Genomic DNA, 9325 nt, shown 5'->3' on the forward strand with positions numbered 1-9325 from the left:
CAATAAGACAATCTCATTATTTTCCCCCAAAAATTTCTAACATGGTATCAGAGCCCACCTTTCTCATGCCATAGATATAGCCTACGAACTCGTGTTTCTCCGGGTACATTCAACCTATATTCTACCCGGAGGTTTTGTGATTTTGAGATCTTTTTGTCATTCGCTGTTTGTTGTACAATCAGAAACTTGTCTGTTGCTTGTCTGTCGTACAATCAGAAACCTGTCTGCGATCTGCCATATATCAATCTGTCATATGTCCGCTGCTTGTCTGATGTCTGCGTCCAATTTGAAACATGTCTGCGATCTGCTATCTGTTTGTTGTTTGCGTGCGATCTGAAACCTGTCTGCGATCTTCTTTCTATCTGTGCTTGTCTATTGCCTGCGTGCGATCTGTTTGGTGTTTCCGATCTATGTTATTTTTGGCTCCGGTGGAGTCATCTTGTTTTCGGCTCCGGTGGAGTTGTGTCGTTTTTTGCTCCGGTAGAGTCATGTGGTTTTCGGCTCCAGTAGAGTCATGTTGTTTTCCACTCCGGTGAAGTCATGTGGTTTTCGCTCCGGTGGATTCATCTCGTTTTCGGCTCTAGTGGAGTCATGTTGTTTTCGGCCATCTCGTTTTCGGCGGCTCCGGTGGAGTCGTGTCGTTTTTTGCTCCGGTGGAGTCATGTGGTTTTCGGCTCCAGTAGAGTCATGTTGTTTTCCACTCCGGTGAAGTCATGTGGTTTTCGCTCCGGTGGAGTCATCTCGTTTTCGGCTCTAGTGGAGTCATGTTGTTTTCGGCCATCTCGTTTTCGGCGGCTCCGGTGGAGTCATATCGTTTTCGACTCCGGTGGAGTCATCTCGTTTTCGACGGCTCCGGTGGAGTTATGTCATTTTCGGCTCCGGTGGAGTCATGTCGTTTTCGGCTCCGGTGGAGTCATCTCGTTTTTGGCTCAAGTGGAGTTGTGTCGTTTTCGGCTCCGGTGGAGTCATCTCATTTTCGACTCCGGTGGAGTCATGTCGTTTTTTGCTCATGTGAAGAGTCATTTCGTTTTCAACTCCGGTGAAGAGTCATCTCATTTTCGGCTCCGGTGGAGTCATCTCATTTTCGGCTCCGGTGGAGTCATCTCATTTTTTGCTTCGGGGTGGAAACTCATCTCGTTTCCGGTTTCAATGGAAAGTGAACTATTATTTTTATTTTTTATTTTTTATTTTTTTTTGCGTTTATATTCAAATTTCTTATCAAACTCAAGTTGGTTTATGTTATACCATTTGAGTTTGAGGGGGATGTTGAGATATTTTAGATATTCAGTTTTAGATTTAGTAGATTTATATCTTATTCATAGATTAGATTACTTAGATTTGAGTCTATCGAGTCTGTTTTGTATTGCCTATATATAGGCTCCTTATTTTGATGATCAATAAGACAATCTCATTATTTTCCTCCAAAAATTTCTTTAACATATGAAAATTTAACTATGGAACGTTGACTGTTGGCCTGCAAATTTATTGTGTATGTAAATATTTGTTTTGAAGCATGATTATGTTAATTGATTGCATGATTCGTTTAGTTCTAAAACAAATCATTGCAGACATTTGGCTTACTAAATTAATTGTTTTTCACATACATTAGGTTTCATTGCTGTAAATCATTCTAGTTTGTAGTATAGGTTATTGAGACGTGCAGAATTATTATTATCATTATAATTATTTTACGAAGATATCTGCACTGTATTAATTGAAGCATGCTGCTGCATTTGTCTCATTTAATCATGCATCTATTTATTTATGTATATTTGATGTTGTGATTTATTTTAAATTTTAATTAATTAGGGAATAACTACAGCATCTTTGATTAATTAAAATTTATTTTTGAATTTATATGAAATCATATTAATAGACATTGATTGTAATTATCCTCTACAGTGTGATGAGATCTACCCACAAGAGTCTTGTTATATTTATATGATTAATTATGATAAAATATCAAATCGTATTTCTTAACCTACTCACATGAATTAAGAAAAGGAACGAAATTTGATAGTATTATTGTTAAGTTTTTGTTTGAATCTAATTGAGTAAAACTTTAGCCCACATGAAAGTTTCATGTCTTTAGATTCATGTCTTAACATGTTTATATTGGTAGAACATGTAATTTATTTGTCTCGTTATTTAATTTTGTAGTATTTAATCATATGAATTTCTTTGATATTAAGTGTGATATTTCCAAATTGACTGGTGATAATTACAAAATCTAGAAGGAGAGGATTCTCCTTCATTTAGGCTGGATGGACATTGATTATGCTATTCGGAAAGACGAGCCACCGGGTATTATTGAAACCAGCAAGCCAGATGAGGTGCATCTTTATGAGCGATGGGAGAGATCTTTGTCATATTTTATAGCTTTTATTGATTTATTTATGTCGAATTTTAGTATTATTTATGTTAATTTACTCTAATAATTGTATTTATTTCATCTTGTGTGTATAATATTAATTTATTAGTTTTTAGGTATAATTTATAAATAAATTAAATTAATTGATGTGTTTCTTATATTATATTTGTAGGCATTATTTATGTGCTATTTAAGTATTTAATTTTGGTTAAATTAATTTTATTTAATAAGTATTATTTATTTAAATAAATATTTATAAGGTGTTTATTATTTATATAGGTGAAATAATGCTTGAAAATTGATATGAGAGTCCAAAATTGGCCTTAAAAAACGAAAAAATGGTTTCAGAAGCGAAAAAACAGTCACCGACGTGAAAGTCAACGGTCAACGCTGGAAAGTCAATGCGCGAAAGTCAAAGTCAACTGATGCGTGAAATTCAAGCGGCGGCCGCGCGGAAAGCAAGAGAGCACGGAATCAAGCGGCGGCTGGTGCGGAAAGTGAGCGGTGGCTGCACAAAGTGACCGAGCACGGAAAGCGATGACGGCCGCGCGGAAAGCGATGGTGGCTTACGGAAATTTGAGCGAAGCGGAATTCTATGTCCATTAATTCGTGAGCGGCGGTTGCATTTATGAGCGCGGAAGACATACATGGAAGTGAACGTTGGCGGCTTGTGCAGACTCTATGAGCGGTGGCTGCATAGGAGTGCACGAGCGCGGAAGGCAAGCGGCGGCTACATTTATGAGCGCGGAAAGCAAGCGACGGTTGCAATTACTGTCGCTGGTCAGCGGCGGCTATATTAATTGCCGCTGGTCAGCGGTGCATTTACTGTGCCGCCACAATAATTCCTGCACAGAATTTCACTGCATATATGTCTCCTGCACCCTCAGCTCCTGCATTTACTACACTCATCCAGCTCCCTTAATTAAATTCCTGCACTACTTTTTAGCCAATTTTCGCTATTTTTGTGTAACTTTTATTCTAGAACCTTCTTGAAAATAGGTAGTTATTAGTAGTTATATTAGTAGCTATTTTTATAGTTAGTTATTTATAATTATTTTTAGAGGTAGTTAGTAGCTATTTCTAGAAGTAGTTATTTATTGGCGGTTGTAACCGCCAAGCTTCTAGAAGCTTTTCCCCCTATAAATATCCCCTCTAATTTTACCATATACACACATATACACATCATATATACACAATAATATACATTTCATACACTTCATTTTCTCCATTTATTTTCTCCCATATTTTTATCTAGTTTAATAATACGAGATTTTTGGTTTTGTATCGCGAGCAAATTGATTTTCTCCTCATTTTCTTTTAATTCATGCATATTATTTTAGCTAGTAAAATTCCTATCATATTTCTCCACCTCACCTTCACCCAAAAATTCCATGTTCGATTTGAATTGTTCAAGTTGGATTTCGACAAGGTTGCGGAAGGGCGATAAAAGAATCGACTATTTCAGCCCTGTTTCGTGTCACAAACAGATTCCGGATAGTTTAACATAGCTAAGTACGCGGGAGCCTTGTCGACCTGTTTAGCTGCTGTTCTGAATTCGATTCCAATTAAAGAGAGGTATCAAAAGGGTAGAGTCATTAGCGAAACAATTGTAAGAATAATTCATGGGGCATAGGCGGTGGTCTATTGGGTCACAGAAATTTCTAGTGACAATAGAGTTTCTTTCTTATAATGTTCTTCGCCGGGTGTCGCTGAAGCCTCGTTGTAAATCCCCTAAGGTCGAGTACCAACCGAGTCAAGAATCGGCTTAAGCGAGCAAATGCGATCACGTTCATTCCTCCAAGCCGCCCCGCAATTATACATATATTTTTCGCTATCACGCCATCGTCATCCCGCTCATTTCATCCATAGAAATCTAGCCATTAAGGAACGCAAAATTCAGACACAAACGCCCCGTTTCATCCTTTTCGAGATACGCATATTTTATTGCTTTTTAGTTAGATTTATTTTCTACAATTTTTCTTTTCAGTTCTTCGATTGCATTAACTCATTGCACTTCTTTTCTAATTAAATATAAGATATTCACATATTCCCTGAGTTCGACCCGGACACTCACCGGTTAAAGAGATTTTTTATTTTTGACGAAATTCTTGGAGTTACTACACGAACACGCACGACACTATTTTTATTTTATACATATATCTTTTTTTGTATCTTAAAAGATATTTTTAAATCTCCAAAAATCTTCGATCACCAAGATATTTGTTGGTATTCGTGCGTTTATTGATCAATATAATAATTTCAGAGAGCTTTTGAAGGCTATTGACGAACAAGTCATCAAGTCTGATAAGGCTCTTGCCACCATGCTGATTATTCAGTTCTCCACCATGAGATTCACGGGTGTGAGGGGTGTGCGCAAGCACATAATACGCATCCGGGACATTGCGGCACAGCTGAGAAGCTTAGAGGTGACCATGTCTGAGTCCTGTATTGTCCATTATATTTTGTGCATTTTACCTAATCAATATGGTCCATTCAAGATATCCTACAACACACATAAAGATAAATGGTCCATCAATTAATTGATGATCATGTGTGTTCAAGAGAATGAGAGACTGTTCATGAAGGAAGGTGAGAAAGTGAACCTGATGGTTCATGGCAAGAAGAGTAAGTATGTTGCAAAGGGGAATGGACTTGTGCTAGCCGAGCGGGTTATAAAGAAGAAATCTACGTGTTTTTTTCTGTAAAAAGAAAGTACACATGAAGAAAGACTGCAATAAGTTCAAAACCTGGCTCGAAAAGAAATGTATCCCTTCTGCATTTGTCTATTATGAATCTAATATGGTTAATATTAATTATAATACATGGTGATTGATTCTGGTTCTACAATCCATGTTTCTAATACCTTGCAGGGTATGGAAAGCCTAAGGAAACCAATGGGAAGTGAACAGTTCATCTATTCCGGTAGTCGGATGCGTTCACCTGTGGAAGCCATTGGGACATGCATTTTAGTGCTGAGTAGTGTTTTTGTTTTGACATTGGAAAAAACATTTTATGTTCCTAGTTTTTCCAAAAATTTAATGTTTGTATCGAAACTATCATGTTTGAGTTTTCGTTTCACTGTATGGATTCTAGTTTTGTTTTGGATTTTGAATCTAGAACTGTTGGCTGTGGTGAAATAAATGATGGTCTTTATTAAATCAAATTGCAAAACGACACTATTTTTAATTCATTGCATGTCACGGTTGATTTGAAACGATATGTTACGAATGATAACTCATATATGTTGTGGCATCGTCGATTGGGACACGTCTCAACTGACATAATTAAGAGATTTGTGAATGAAGGGATACTTAGTACCCTCGATTACACTGATTTCGAGACTTCTGTAAATTGCATTTAAGGCAAGCAAACTAACAAGTCCATAAAGGGTGCACAAATGAGTTCAAATCTTTTGGAAATTATTCATACAGACATTTGTTGTCCAAACATGGATACAAGTTGTCTGGGATACTTCATCACATTTATTGACGATTATTCACGTACATGTATCTCTATTTACTTCATTCTAAGAATAAAGCTTTAGACGCCTTTAAAGTTTTCAAGGTTGAAGTAGAGAAACAATGTGGAAAGCAAATTAAAATCGTCAGATATGATAGAGGTAGTAAGTATTACGGCAGATACATAGAAAATGGACAAGCTTTCGGTCCATTTGCGAGATTTCTTCAAGAAAATGGAATTGTTGCCCAATACACTATGTCTGATTCTCCAGACCATAATGGTGTTTCAGAAAAAAGAAATCGAACATTAATGAACATGGTAAGGAGTATGAAGAGTAATGCAAAACTTCCTCAATTCTTGTGTACTGAAGCACTAAAGATGGCTGCGTATATATTGAACCGAGTACCAACTAAGGCTTTCTCAAAGACACCTTTTGAATTATTCAAGGGTTGGAAACCGAGTTTGTGACATATACGTGTTTAGGGATGCCCGTCTGATGTGAGAATTTATAATCCACAAGAAAATAAGCTAGATCCAAGGACTATTAGTGGGTATTTCATTGGATATGCCGAAAAGTCCAAAGAATATAGATTCTATTGTCCATCTCATAACACTAGAATTGTGGAATTGAGAAATACTAAATTTCTCGATAATGACTTGATTAGTGGGAGTAATCAAGTCTAAGATACTCATTCTAAAAGAGATAACTATAGAGCTCAACCTACTTAATCGAGTGATAGATTGATTGTCTTCCACACTCCTCAAGTTCCAATGAGTGTTAGACGATTAACTAATGAAGTTCCACAAGTTGCTGAAAATGATCATGTAATCGAGTTGTTAATGAAGAACATCAAGAAAATGTTGAACAACCTGATGATGAATCAGTTGGTCAGCAAGTTCTTCATGATAATGATGGAACAACATTGAGAAGATCTACACGAGTAAAAAAATCAACAATTTCTAGTGACTGTATGGTGTATCTTCAAGAATCGGACTACAATATAGAAGTCAAAAATGATCCTGAAACGTTTTCACAAAACATGAGTTCTAAGGAATCCAATTTATAGCATGATGCTATGAAAGACAAGATGGATTCTATGGCACCGAACAAAGTCTCGAATCTTGTCGAGTTGTCTAATGGTGTAAAAGCCATTGGATGCAGATAGGTCTTCAAAACCAAAAGAGATTATAATGGCAACATCGAAAGACATAAAGCAAGACTTATCGCCATAGGATTCACTCAAAGGGAATAAATTGATTACACATAGACATTTTCTCCGGTATCTAAGAAAGATTCTCTCCGTGTGATCATGGCATTAGTAGCTCATTTTGATTTTGAGTTACATTAAATGGATGTGAAAACGACATTCTTAAATGGTGATCTAAAGGAAAAAAGGTTTATATGAAACAATCTGAAGGATTTGCCTCTAATGGTGGAGAATTTTAGTCTGTAAGCTTAATAAATCCATATATAGAATGAAGCAAGCCTCCTGCCAATGGTATTTGAAATTTCATGATGTTATCTCTTCATTCGGCTTTGAAGAAAACGTCATGGATCACTGTATATACCGGAAGGTTAGTGGGAGTTGTATTTGCTTTCTTGTGTTGTACGTGGATGATATTTTGCTTGCGACTAATGATAAAGGAATGTTGTATGAGGTGAAACAATTTCTTTCAATGAACTTTGATATGAAATATATGGGAGATGCATCTTATGTCATTGGCATTAAAATCTATAGAGATAAAGATCGAGGCATTTTTGGGTTTGTCTCAAGAAGCCTATATAAAAAAGTTCTAGAAATACTTAATATGAAAGATTGTCACCGAGTGTAGCTCCTATCGTGAAGGGTGACAGACTCGATTTGAGTCAATGTCCGAAAAATGACCTTGAAAGGGAACACACGAGAAATATCCCTTATGCTTCAGCAGTCGGAAGTCTTATGAATGCTCAGGTTTGCACAAGGCCTGACATAGCAATATGTTGCCGGAGTATTAGGAAGAAATCAGAGTAATCCGGATGTTGACCACTGAAAAGCTGCAAAGAAAGTGATGAGGTACCTTCAAGGTACAAATGATTTCATGCTCATGTATAGACAAACTGATGTGTTGAAAGTGATTAGCTACTCCGATTCGGACTATGCTGGTTGCATTGACACTTGGAAATCCACATCGGGTTATGTGTTCATGTTGGCTGGTGGAGCTATCTCTTGGAGAAGTACGAAGCAGTCTATTACTACTATTTCCATTATGGAGGCTGAGTTTGTTTCATGTTTCGAGGCTAGCTCGCATGGTGTATGGTTGAAGAGTTTCATATCCAAACTTAGAGTCGAGCACTTGTAACGGGTTAGACGGTTCCTCCTCGAACACCTTCCTGTCAGCCCTGGCCTCCTCGCATTCTCGACCCTAGCTGTGGATTGCTGCCAAGTCTCGCTGGTATCACTAGCCCGTGGAGTTTGTCAAGTTTGGTCTCCCCCCACTTCTGTTTTGGTTAATCCCTCTTAATTGGTCATTCTCACTGGGCTCATTTTGCTCAACCTCAAGTAACCATTAAGCATACCTAATTGCTTTATTGACCGTTGAATGGAGCTTCTCCTTAATCCTCAACTTAGCCCACGGCCTTAGGCCCTCCAAGAATGTCAACAACGCCTCCTTAGGCGACATACTTGACACCTCCAACAATATATCGGAAAACACTCTATTTCTAGACCGATCAAGTTGTACTGTGACAACACTACTGCAATTTTTATGACTTAAAAAAAATAAAAGTGGGAGTCGAAGTAAGCACATCAAGATCAAGTATTTAGCCTTAAGAGAACGTGTTAAGGAAAATAAAGTGGTCATTGAACACGCTAGTACAGAGTTGATGGTTGACAATCCCTTGACTAAAGGCATGCCACTAAAGAATTTCAGGGATCATGTAGCAAGTATGAGACTTGGTTCTAAAATGTAATTTATTTGCGCACATTGTTATTTGAGACTATTAAGTTTAATGTTTTCTCTCGTTATTGTGCATATATTAGTTTGTTCTTGAGAAAACTCACTTCAGTTTAACCCAGAATAAATATAGGATTTATTCATTGAGTTGTGAATTTAGTTTGAGACACTTGACATATCATGATACATTGAAGGTATCATTCGTTTCTATAAGACCTACCGTCATGATTTGTATGTAAAATTTTTCGTTATGTTTGTGATGGTTTGAGCGGATCAAGTGAGAGAATGTTAGTTTAAATTAATTGATTAATTAATCATATTAATTGTGATATTAATTCAGATATATATATCAATTTGATTATTTTGAATTATTTTATCTAACTAAACTAATCCTAATTTGTGGCCCACTTTTTCTTCCATTAAGTCCATCACATTAATAATTTACGTGAGAAGTGGCAGAAAAATCGTGATTAACGATTTTTCTTTTTAATCATAAATACTCATACGTACGTGTTACCGGATCTACTCTAATAAATTAGAATACACTGTCACTACTTGAGA

The sequence above is a fragment of the Andrographis paniculata genome, unplaced genomic scaffold (assembly GCF_009805555.1).
Source record: "Andrographis paniculata isolate CXL003 unplaced genomic scaffold, ASM980555v1 Contig54END, whole genome shotgun sequence".
NCBI classification, from domain to species: Eukaryota; Viridiplantae; Streptophyta; class Magnoliopsida; order Lamiales; family Acanthaceae; genus Andrographis; species Andrographis paniculata.